This window comes from Myotis nattereri (assembly GCF_964212035.1).
Source record: "Myotis nattereri genome assembly, chromosome: Y".
Lineage (NCBI taxonomy): Eukaryota > Metazoa > Chordata > Mammalia > Chiroptera > Vespertilionidae > Myotis > Myotis nattereri.
In genome coordinates, this window is record NC_138094.1 from 7,216,342 (window position 1) to 7,229,576 (window position 13,235).

The window sequence follows — 13,235 nt, forward strand, 5'->3', positions numbered from 1 at the left end:
AAGAACATACCTTGTTCATGGATTGGTAAAAACAACATCATTAAAATGGCAATACTACCCAAAGCAATTTATAGATTCAATGCACTCCGCATTAAAACACCAACAGCATATTTCACAGACCTAGAAGCAACTCTCCAAAAATCCATATGGAATAAAAAAAGACCACGAATAGCGGCAGCAATCCTGAGAAAAAAGAACAAAGTAGGGGGGATCTCAATACCAGATATAACACTGTATTACAAAGCTACTGTGCTCAAAACTGCTGGACACTCGCACAAGAAGAGACATATAGACCAATGAAATAGAATAGAGAACCCAGAAAACAATCCAAACCAATAAGCTCAAATAATATTTGACAAAGGAGGCAAACTCATACAATGGATATAAGACAGTCTCTTCAATAAATGGTGCTGGGAAATTTGGTCAGACACATGAAAAAAATGAAACTAGGCCACCAACTTACAACATGCACAAAATTAAGCTCAAAATGGATAAATGATTTAACACATAAAGCTGTAAACTATAAAAATATTAGAGGAAGCCACTGGCAGTAGAGTCTCAGATATATGCTGAAGCAATATCTTCACTGACCCAGCTCCTGGGACAATGGAAAATAAAATAAACAAATGGGACGACAACAAAATAAAAAGCTTCTTCATAGCAAAAGAAACCATCAACAAGACAACAACAAAGCCCACTGCACGGGAGAACATATTTGCCAATGTTCTCTCTGATAAGGGTTTCATCTCCAACATTTAAAGGGAACTCATACAACTTAACAAAAGGAAGATAAACAACCCAATCACAAAAATGGGCAACAGACCTAAATAGGTACTTTTCCAGAGAGGACTAAAGAAGGCCAAGAGACACATGAAAACAGCCTCAGAGTCACTAGTCATCAGAGAAATGCAAATCAAAACAAGAATGAGGTACCACCTCACATCTGTCAGAATGGCTATTGTCAACAATTCAACAAAGGGAAAGTGCTGGTGAAGATTGGGGGAAAGAGGAACCCTCCTTCACTGATGGTGGAATGCAGACTGGTGCAACCACTATGGAGAACAGTATGGAGTTTCCTCAAAAAACTAAAAACAACTCCCATTTGACCCAGTGATCCCACTTCTGGGAATATATCCCACAAACCTAGAATTACCAATCAGAAATGATACATGCACCTCTATGTTCACTGCAGCACAATTTACAATAGCTAAGATTTGATAACAGCTTAAGTGCTGGTCAGCAGATGAGTGGGTTAAACAACCATGGTACATCTACACAGTGGAATAGTATGCTGTCGCAAAAAAGGAAGGAGCACTGACAATTTTGCCAACAGAAGGGTTACATAATGCTGATTTTCAGCCCTGCAGAATATCAAAGTCCATTAGCCTTCTATTGGACTTCTCGCATTGACATGTTCACTACTGTTCGTCTTTACCCCAGCATTCCCCCCCCTCTTTGTTTTATTAATTAGTTTAGAAAGGTCTATGCCATTTGCAGGGCTCAGATCCTTTTAAGACTTTTCAATCTGCATCTTCAGACAAGAAGTAAACATAGAAGAACAAGAAAGAGAGGCAATAGTGGTTATTCTGAAAAGGAACTGTAGGAAGATTCAATGAAAATGATCGAGGTCTTTCATGTCCTTTTAAGTATCATTGTCAGGTATTTAAGGAATTAGTTCTTTGTAGACTTCTTTCTGGGCTGTCAGTTCTTTATGGGTCCCATTCCCAGTCACTGTCCCCTTGTGACATGCAGCAGTGATGTTCAAGTTCTGGATGGTGGACAACAGTGAGAAATGACATTGACTTTTTTGGCATTGCCCAGGGAAACCTGTACTGATGCACAGATGATGAGTGCTACCTTGGCAGGGTGTCTTTACCATCCCGCATCTCTGGATGTTTCTCATGTCAGTATAGTGCTAGGGCCACTGCTATCTGTGCTAGGAGTAGTTTGTTCAGTTCCTCTCTCAGATTCATGTTGCAAGAATCCACACAGGCTTGGAGGAGTTTTCTGGAAATACACAAGCATGTCCTCGACCAAAGGTTAATAAAGGGACCCTTCCATAAGCCAGACTCGGTATCTTTCCATTTAACCAGACCATTTTGCTTTGGCTTATTCTTTCACCAGTGTCTTCCCATGGGTGTCTTGCCATCAGCATTGCAAGGGGGAAAAATATTGAAGTAATTAAGGCTTGGTGTAGTCTACTTACAGGAGATTTCTTCACTATTCCCCCACTTTTGTTTTTAAAGTTGGGATTTAGAGGCCGTTGTAACAGATGTAACATGCAAGGGGGACTTTTCTTGATAATCTGTTTTGCCTGCTGTACATTATTTTGGCAGGCTGATATAAATAAAAGCTGATGAGATTCTGTGGCCTGTTTTAATAAAATAAGTAATTCATAGGCATATGCATTTCCCTTTGTTCAAGGACCAGGACTTGTTCAAATAGAACAGCTAGGCTTTGGTCACCTAGCCATTTTAATTGAGTAGCTGAAGTTTTGTTTACCAGGCCGGCAGCATAGGCAGATCAGAGATAATATGAAGAGGCTTTTGGAAATCCTGCAAGTCAGCCTTGTTAGTTTCTAATTCAATTCTTTGCACAGAAGTATGACTGGTCTGAATGACTTGGTCTGAATTCATTGCAGTATAAGCAGATTTACCATGAGATGCACTATCAGTAAAAACAGAGACTGCTCCAGGAATAGGTTTCTGCCTATTACAACTAAGTTCCCCTGAATATTCTTTTATTTTTGTTTGCTAATTTAAATCAGTCTAAAATAAGGCTTATTTCCTAACTTCCTTTGTCCTTGGATGTGGACACTAAATGACACTAATTGGATTTCTGCTATCAGTCTTTGAGTATATTGAAATAAACTTTGTTTAGGGAGGCAAAATGCAAATTGTTTACTTTTTGATGCTTAATATATTTATTTTTAATTACAGTTTTCTAGATATTTGAAGGGAATCTCCTTCTGCTTTTTTCCCCAGAGTTTTTCTAGGCCATATTTGTGGAGTTTCTTTTAAAAGCCTTTTTTTTTTTCTTTTAAAGAGAGATACAAACTTAGTTGCTTTTTAGAAATACAAATAGGAGAGATATTCAAACAAGATGCAAGCATTTACCATGTACATAGGTGGGAAGAATTAACATGATTAAAATGTCCGTGTAACCCAAAGAAATCTGTAGATCTCAGGCAATCTCTATTAAAATAAAAACGGCATAAATCATAGATCCAAAACAAGTACTGGAAAATGTATAAGCAACCAAAGAAGACTCTGAGTAGGTGGAGAAATCTTGAGAAAAAAAAAAAAAAAACAATATTGGAGGGCTCACAATACTGGAAATCAAGTTGTACTACAACGCCATTGCTAACTAAAGAGTCTCCTACTGGCACAAAAACTGACATATTGACCAATGGGACAGAATAGGGACCTCAGAAATCACTCAGAGCCATTAAGCTCAATTAATAGTTGACACAGGGTGAATGGGAATATAATGGAATAAAAACAGTGTGTTCAATAAATGGTGTTGCTAAAATTGGACAGGTAAATGCAGAAAAATTAAGCTATATCTCTTACTTACACCTATACTATAGAATAAACCCATAAGGGGGAATAAAGTACTTAAATATGAGTTGTGATACCATAAAAATCCTAAGGTAAGACTTACGCAGCAAAATCTCACTCTTCTAGCAGAGTTTTCACAGACACTTTGCCTAGGGCTAGAGAAAGAAATGAAAAACAAAAGAGATGGACTGCATCAAAATAGAAAGCTTCTGCACAGAAAAAGACACAAGCATCAAGTTGAAAAGAGAAACTACTCTATGGGAAAACGTATTTGCCCATAATGAATCTGATAAGGCAGCATTTTTCCAAAATACATAAAGACCTTACACAAATTCATAAAATGAACACAAACATTTCATGCAAAAATGGGCATAGGACCTGAATAGTCACTTCTCGCACGAGGATGTAAAAAGGGCCAAGGCACATATGAAAAAACGCTCAACATCACTAACCACCTGAGACTTGGAAATGAAAATGACAATGATGCACCACCTGGTCAATGCCAGAAGAGTCATCATGAATAAATCAATAAACAGCAAGTTTGGAGGGGACGCAGACTTTTGTAACCACTATAGAACACAGGGTGGAGATTCTTACACGTGTTAAAAATAGAAGCACTGTTTTATCCAGGAACAGAGGTCTAGGAATGATACCCTAAAAATCCCCAAATACCATTCAGAAAGAATATATGCACCCCTGTGTTTATGGCAGCATTCTTTACAAAAACTAGGAAGGGGAAACAGCCCTAGTACCCATCAATAGAGGAGTGAATAAAAAAGCTGTGCTATGTTTCCAGGATTGGAACACTATGTAGGTATAAAAAAGAAGGATATCTTTTCCTTTGAGACTGCAGGAATCCTGGGATCGTTATGTAGGTGACCTAAACCAGTCAGAGAAGGACAGATGTCTCATTATTGCATGCACTTATATGTGAAATTCAATGACAAAATCAACTGATGGATAAAATAGAACCAGAGGCATGGAAACGTGGAAAAGACTCATGAACCTCAAAAAGAAGTGGGGTAGCTGTGTTGTGAAGAGATTAACCAAAGGACCTTTATTCATACATATGTCGCCCTTAGACACATGTAACAGGGTGTTGAAAGGCCAGGGTAAGGCTGGCACCTGGCACAGTGGACACTGGGGGCAAAATCGGGCAGGGGATCAGTAATATTTTCAACAATAATAAGGATACAAAATAAAAATACACATTGTTAAAAATAAGCTTGTGTATGTTGCTTCACTTGAATATTTGAAAGGCTGTGCAATAAAAATTATGTTCTTTGGCTTATAACTAATTTTTTGCTATGTGCGTATTTTTTACCATTTATAGAACAATGGTGGAGGTAGAGAGACCTAGGAAGTTGTTTGTATGAAGCCTGGGTATACAGAGCAATGAAAAAACACTTGAAAGAGAGTTTGGAAAATTTGGTCCTTTAAGAGAAGTTATATCTTTGAATGCCTACCTGCTCAGACTAAACATATAGCAAATAGTAACATGGACCACTTAAGTTAAGAGTACTTTGTGTTCTTCAAAGTATTATTATAACTATATTTTTCTCTATTCTGTTGTGAAAGCACTTCTAGAAATGAGTTAATGTGTTTGTTATAGGGCACCCCAAAGCCAGAGATGATGTAATTGGACAGCCCCTTGAATGGAAGGGAGAGCACTTCCTACCCCTCCCCCCTCAGGTCTTTGCATGTACATGAGAAGAAATTTAGCAGAGCGATAGTCAGCAGCATTTTAGTAACACCAAGGACTATGTAAAAGAGCAAAGCTAGCAAATTTATTTAAAAAAGCAATGGAATAACTATGGAAATTCACCTTTGGTAAAGCAAAGGTGTGCTCTTAACTACTCTGGCTTCCCCAGTGGGATTCAAGGGAATTTATAAATCTCTCATTCTATAGGATTCAAGGTTCCTCTGCCCAGTATCTTGAGCACAGACTGCATTTCAAGGTCTCCTTTTACTGGTCATAGCTGTCTCAGAGTTGATGAGGATGTCTGACAATTTTTATCTTGGCAAGTCCCAAGGCTGTTGATGCTTTGCTTAGTGAGTGAGATAAAGTCCCCTTTCCCCCCTTTACCCAAGGCAGCAAGCTGGTTTGTTTAGTGGGCAAGACAAAACTGCCCCTTCTGGATAACCTCCTCTCTCACTCCCACCTTAGAAGTTCCAGGGTGATTTTGCTATATAGTCTGTAATGTGGGAAGAGAGGTATTAACCACTTGGGCTCAGGTGTCCCTGGCTGGGGAGGATTAAGGACTTTCCACAAGCTGTACAAACTGGCCAGGCTTGATTTTCTTGTCTCAGTTTCTCTATTCCACTTGCCCAAGAATTAATCTACCTACTTGCAAACATGTTACATATTAATTTGAATGTTACATGTTAATTTGAATGTTTCTCTTTTATTATATAGGATTGGGTGTTGTATTTTGTCAATTGCTTTTTCTGCATCACTTGATATGAATATGTCTCAATTTGATTAAAATAGAGGCCTAATGTTTGAAACTCGTGCACTTGGGGGCAGGAGGTGGGTGTCCCTCAGCCAGGGCTGTGCTCTCTGACAGTTCTGGAGCCCTTGGGGAATGTCTGGCTATGGAAGGGGGCCTAAGGCATCAGTCGGATATCATTAGCACTGCCATGGAAGCCAGAGAGGCTCTTGCCATCACTGCTATGCTTGCGGGTTTTGAGCTGGGCTTTTCCATGAGTGTTGTTCCCTTTTGGGATCTAAGGGATTACCAGGGGGCTGCTCCTGCATTGAGTGTCTGCCCTCTTGTGGTCTGTGTGTGTCATAGCGACTGGTCATTCCACTGTTCTATCAATTTGCATATTAGCCTTTTATTATATAGGATTAAGGGGCTCTGTGAGAATTTCTCAAAACCTTAGAGATATTGAAAAATTTCTAAGAGGATATATTTTATGTGGAATGTGTCATTTAAATTCTAAATTCCAGAGGGTTTGATAAAGGAGGGAGCAAGAAACAAGTCCAGAAGCTTTGTTTTTATTACCTTTGAGAATCCTGAAGATGCGACAGATGCCGCCAAAGAAATGAACGGAAAAGTAAGTCTTTTAATAAAATTCTAGCACTGTGGTTCCAGTAACAGTATTTCTAGGTTCCCTTCTTATTTTCAACATTCCATAATACAATATGAGCCATGATTATTTAGCCATCACTTTTCTTTTTGTCTCAAAAGTGCTGGACTTTGGGGTTGGAAGGATGTGGAAATGTCCTTTCTGCATAGCAATATACTACATTAAACTTAGTTACCTCTGTATATGAATACACATGGAATCAGGCTTTAAGCCTTCAGAGACCTTTCTAATTTAGAACAGCCTGAACCCCCACCCCCTAGAAAGATAATGACAGCAGAAATAAGGTCACTGTTGGTAAAAAGTTAATGCAAATGATGCAAACATTTCCATAGCATATAAACATCCACAAAGACAAGTTGGAAAATGTGACTTCCCTGTACTTTTCACAAAACGGTCTTGAAAAGTTGGTATGTGTAGTTCCTTTACCCTCAAGTTGGTATGCATTTTTTTAAACGTATTTGTAGTGATTTCAGAGAGCAAGGGAGAGGGAGAGAGAAATAGAAACATGAATGATGAGAGAGAATCATTGATTGGCTGTAATCTCCTTATTCCCCACTGGTGATTGAGCCAGTGACTTGGGCTTGTCCCCTGACCAGGAATGGAATGGGGACAATCCAAGCTCACAATTGGATGTTCATCCCTCACAGAGTCACAGCAGGTGGGCTAGGTATTTCGTTCTTGAAGGCAGGAAATGATGTGAGTTAGGAGATTGGGTGTGCCATAACTAATTGACTTTCCCGCCCCTAACTTTTCTCTGGTTAATTATTTTTAAAGTGTGCAACAAGACTGATTTTTGTAAAATGTAAATATCCTGATTTATTTTAAAGTAGTTCCTTTTATTGGGTCTTTAATGTGCCAGTGATGGAAATAGTCTTATTTCTCTTTAATCTTAAAGTCTAGCCAATGTAAGTGTATCCTATATCCTTCAAAGTTGCCTGAGGTTGTTGCTCAAGTATTCCTTAATATTATCCTCAAAGTCACTCCATTAGGGCCTCTTTTTGGGAACATATTTTCTTTGGTTCTGTTATATTTCCAGATACAGTGGGGCCTTGACTTATGAGTGTCCCATCTAACTAGTGTTTTGAGATCCCAGCCGTCTCTTGGCCTACTGTTTGCTTTGAGTTGCAAGCTAAAATTTGGGTTACAAGCCAGCTTCAGATGTCCCACCGCTAGTTGGCGCAGGGAACCTCACAGTGAACACCCAACATCAACCCAGCATCATGTGTCTCACTCGTTTGTCTCACTCGTTCACTGTTGATTTGACATACAGGTATGCTTTTGCTACACTTTTGATCTTGTATTTATGTTAATTTGTGTGTATACTCATTGTGCCATATATTAAGTTGTTGATCTTCAATGACTTTTAGTACATAAATCAATTATGTCCCTATCCTTTATTTGGAGAGATTGTTTTATGATATATTGAAGGAGGTCAGTACATATTGATCCCTTTACTTTACTTTACCTTTTAGGGTTTGGTGCCAGCCAAGAGTTGGATTTGTCCCATGATTTTTCTTGAGTTCAGAAGTCCATTCATTTGATTTATGAAGAATAGTTGATGTTGTTTTCCTAGTTTCTAAGCAGAGGAAAATGTAGTTTGTGTAGATATTATTCCTAAGTGCCTTCTTCCATGTGATATTTAATAGCCGACACACTGTGCTGCATAATGATTATGAATAAGACTAACTCCTCATTTATTGGACACTTATTTTCTACCAAAGTCCTGGTGCATGGATTCATGCACAGATGAGGTCTAGTTGCCCCAGCCCCAATGAATCGGATCAGAGCAAGGCCTGTCAGGAGAAGGAGACTGTAGGAGATTGGCCAGCAATCCCCACCCCACTATTGGTGGTGTCGCTGGCTGTGGTGAAGTGCCAAGTTGATCTGGGTGGTGGGGGTTGACCATGGATGGGGCCGGCCCTCAGAGGGGCACTCTCTGTTCCCAAATAAGATGGGGGGGGGGAGTGGCAATCTGGTCTAGTGGCCTGGTGGAGAGGCCATAGGTGGTTGGCCAGGCAGTCTTGCTCCTGACCTCAGTGGGAGACCAATGGGAAAGGGCTGGCTGGAGGGAGGGGTGGTGGACTAATTTATGTGGTGGGTGTCTATTTGGGGCAGTGCCAGCCAGGGGGAGTGGCCACAGTCAGTTGGCTGGCCTGCCCTGCCCTTGATTAGGGTCAGGCGACAAATTTGGGGTGAGGCTGGGCAGACAGAGGGTCTGCAGAAGGGGTGGCCTAGGCCGGCCTCTCCCTATTGGGGTGGACTGAGATTAGGGTCCGGGATGGTAGTGGAGGAGGGGAGAGTTGGCTGGCCTAGGCCTCCCCCAGTGCAGGCTGGATCCTTGACCATAGTGGGCCTCATAGGACCTGTTGTTCTTGTTGTTAGGGCATTCCAGTCACTGGCTTTTTAAATTTAGATAGATAGATAGATAGAAAAAATAACAAATACGCAATAAAAGTAAGAAAGTATAATCATGGACAAAAAAGACAAGAGGAAAAGTATGGGAGGTAATTGTATTTAGAGGTAGTATGGGCAAGGCATAGTGTTTCTATTCATAAAATTAAGGGGATCAAGGGATGTTTGCTGAATATCAAACATTGGGAAGGAAGCAGTGGTGCACAACTCTGTGTAAAATATTTTGCACCCAGAAAGCTCAAGTGATTATTTTAGGTGGCTGTTTCTAGAACTGTGTCTAGTGGCTGTTTAGTTTGTGTCCCTGCCCATCATTGCGAGACATCTTGGTGGAATATGTGACTTCAGATTTGTTTCCAAAAATTTGTTTCCAGACATCCAAAGAGTTTTATGTGGAGCAATTACAATGACCTGATCTATGTTTACTCAAGTTACATTGATTTAGCTAAAAGATCAACCATCATGATGTTATTGGGAGACTGAGGAATTTTTGTATGTTAGCCAAGTACTATATTTAAAGGTATATTTCTAGGAACTCATCTTTTCATATTCTTTATTCTATCAAGTATTACATATAGTATTATATATGTCTCCTTCTCCCCACATTGTGCCCTCCCTGGCCACTCCCACCCTCATCACATGCCCTCACCTCCCTAGTGTCTGTGTCCCTTGGTAATGCTTATTTGCCTGCATATAAGTCCTTTGGTTGATTTCTTACCTCCCCTAGCCTCCTGCCTTCCCTCTGAATTTTGACAGTCAGTCCCATACTTCTGTGTCTCTGGATTTATTTGTGTTGATCAGTTTCTGTTGTTCATTATATTCCACAAATGATTGAGGTAATGCGGTATTTTTTTCTTTCTCTGCCTAGATTATTCCACTTACCATAATGCTGTCCATGTCCTTCCAGGCTTTTTGGAAAGGGAAAAGTTCGTTCCTTTTTACAGCAGTGTAGTATTCTGTTGTGTAGATGTACCCCACCATTTTTAATCCATTTATCTGCTGATGGGCACTTTGTTTCCAAATCTTAGTTATTGTAAATTGTGCTGCAATGAACATATGGGTGCATATATGCTTTCTGTTTGGTGTTTCTAATTTCTTGGGAAAGACCCATAGTAGTGGGAGTACTGGATCAAATGGCAGTTTCTTTTTAACTTTTTGAGGAAACTCCGTACTGTTCTCCACAGTGGTTTTTCCAGACTGCATTCCCACGAGAAGTGCAAGAGGGTTCCTTTTACTCTACATCCTCCTCAGTCCTTGTGGTTTGTTGATTTGTTGATGATAGCCATTCTTACCAGTGTGAGATGGTATCTCCTTGTCATTTTGATTTGCACCTCTTGGAAGATTAAGGATTTTTAGCATGTTTTCATATGTCTCTTGGCCTTCTGTATGTGCACTTTTTTAATGTATCTATTTAAGTCCATTTTTTGATTGCATTGTTTACCTTCCTTTTTTTTAGATGGCTGAGTTCCCTATATATTTTGGAGGTTAGGCCCTTATTGAACTTAACATTGGCAAATATGTTCTCCCAACCCATGGGCTTTCTTGTTTTGGTTTGTTTGTTTGTTTGTTTTCTGTGTATGTTGCTGATGGTTTCTTTTTCTCTGCAGAAGATTTTTATTTTGATGTCCCATTTGTTTATTTTCTCCATATTTTCCATTACCCTAGGAGTTATATTGGTAAAGAGCTTCTTGAAATATATCTCATATTTTTCTGCCAATGGATTCTTCCAAGATTTTTATGTTTTCCCTCTTACAATTAAGGACTTTATCCATTTTGTGTTTATTTTCCTCTATGGTGTGAGGTGGTGGTCTAGTTTCATTATTTTGCATGTATCTATCCAATTTCTCCAACATCCTGTAATGAAAAGACTGTCTTGATTCCATTGTATGCTCTTGCCTCCTTTGTCAAATATTAATTGGGCATAAAGGCTCAGTTCTATTTCTATGTTCTCAGGTGTATTCCATTGGTCTACTATACACGTCTGTTCTTGTGCCAGTACCAGCGAGCTTGAGAACAGTGGATTTGAAATATAACTTGACATCCCCAATTGTGAACGGCCAACATTGTTCTTCTTTCTCAAGATTACTGGGACTATTGCGGGTCTTTTTATTTTTTATTGTATGAATTGTATGAATTTCTGGAGACTTTGTTCTAGGTCTGTGAAATATGTCATTGATATTTTAATGGGGATTACAGTAAATCTGTAGAATGCTTTGGGTAGCGTGGCCATTTTAATGAGATTTATTCTACTAATACATGAACATGGTATATTCTGCATTTGTGTATTTCTTCCTCTACCTCTTTTTCAATGTCCTGTAGTTTTCAGAGTAAAGAGCTTTTACTTTTTAGTTAAGGTTACTCCTAGGTATCTTCATTTTTTTGTTGCAATTGTAAATAGGATTGTTGTTTTTGTTTGTTTGTTTCTTTTTCTGTGAATTCTTTATTGGTGTATCAAAGAGCCATAGATTTCTGGGTGTTAATTTTGTATTCTGCTACATTACCAAATTCATTTATCAAATGAAGAACTTGTTTTATGGTACACTGAAGGAGGTCAATACATATTGATCCTTTTACTTTACATTTATCTTTTAGGATTTGTGGAGTTGGAGTTATCTCATGATTTTTCTTGAGTTCAGAAGTCCACTTATTTGATTTATGAAGAATAGTTGATGTTGTTTCTCTAGAGCTAAGCAGTAGAAAATGTAGTTTGTGTAGATATTATTCCTAAGTGTCTTCTTTCAAGTGATATTTAGTAGCCTACACAGTATGCTGCATAATGAGTATGAATAAGACAAAATCCCCATTTACTGGGCAGTTGTTTTCTACCAGAGGCCTAGTGCTTGAATTTGCGCATTGGTGCAGTCTGGCCGGCCCTGCCCCAAACCGGTCCTTTGGTCATCCCTCAATTTGGTCATGCCACAGGCAGCCCGATTGATATGGTAGCACTTCCAGTACTCACTCAAACAGGAGTGGTGACAGCGGGCATCCCCATCTTGTTCCTGTTCTTGGGTGACTTGTTTTCTGTTTTGGCCTATTGAGTATAGTGTTTGCTGTACATTTGTCATATAAGGCTTTGATTATGTTGAGGTATGATCCCTCTATTCCCAGTTTTCTGAGAGTTTTTACCAAAAAGTGTGTTGGGTTTTGTCAAATTCTTTTTCTTCATCAATTTATATGATTATGTGATTTTTATCTCTCAATTTGTTTATTTTTCTCTCTCAATTTGATGTATCATGTGTATTGATTTGGGGATGTTGCACTGTCATTTGATGCCCAGAATAAATCCATGTGCTCATGGTGTATGATCTTTCTGATGTAATGCTGGTTCTGATTTGCTAGGATTTTGTTGAGGATTTTAGAATCTATGTGCATCAGAGACACATTGGCTTATAATTCTCTTTCTTTGCAGTATCTACATCTGCTTTGGGATTAGGGTAATGCTGGCTTCTAGAAATTGCTTGGAATTGTTCCTTCCTCTTGAAGTTTTTAAAAAAGTGTGAGGAGGATAGGTTTTAGTTTGAATGTTTTGTAAAACCTCCTGTGAAGCTGTATTGCCCAGGGCTTTGGTTGCTGCAAGTTTTTCAATGACTGCTTCAATTACCTTCTGGTTATCGGTCTATTCAGATTTTTTTATTCTTCTTGATTGAGTTTGAGAAGGTTGTACTTTTTGAGGAATACATCCACTTATTCTAGGTTGACCATTTTGTTGGAATAGAGTTGTTCATAGTATTTTTACAACCCTTTTTATTTCTTTGGGGTCAGTTGTTATTTTGCCTCTTTTATTTCTGATTTTTTATTTGGGTCCTCTCTCTGTGCTTTCTGGTGAGCCTGGAAGAATTTCATCAATCTTATTTATCCTTTCAAAGAACCAGCTCTTGGTTTTATTGATATTTTGTAGTGATTTTTTTTGTTTGTTTGTTTTCGTGTCCATTTTATTTAATCCTGCTTTGATTTTTACTATTTCCTTCCTTTTGCTCAGTCTGTGCTTTTCTTGTTGCTCTCTTTCTAATTAAGTTGTAGAGTTAGATCATTTATTATGTTATTCCTTTTTTTTGTTTGTTTTGTTTTTGTGGCTGTAATGCTATGAACTTCCCACTCAGAAGTGCTTTTAGTGTATACCATTGAATTTGAATTGTTGTGTTTTCATTTTCATTTCTTTCCAGGATATTTTTA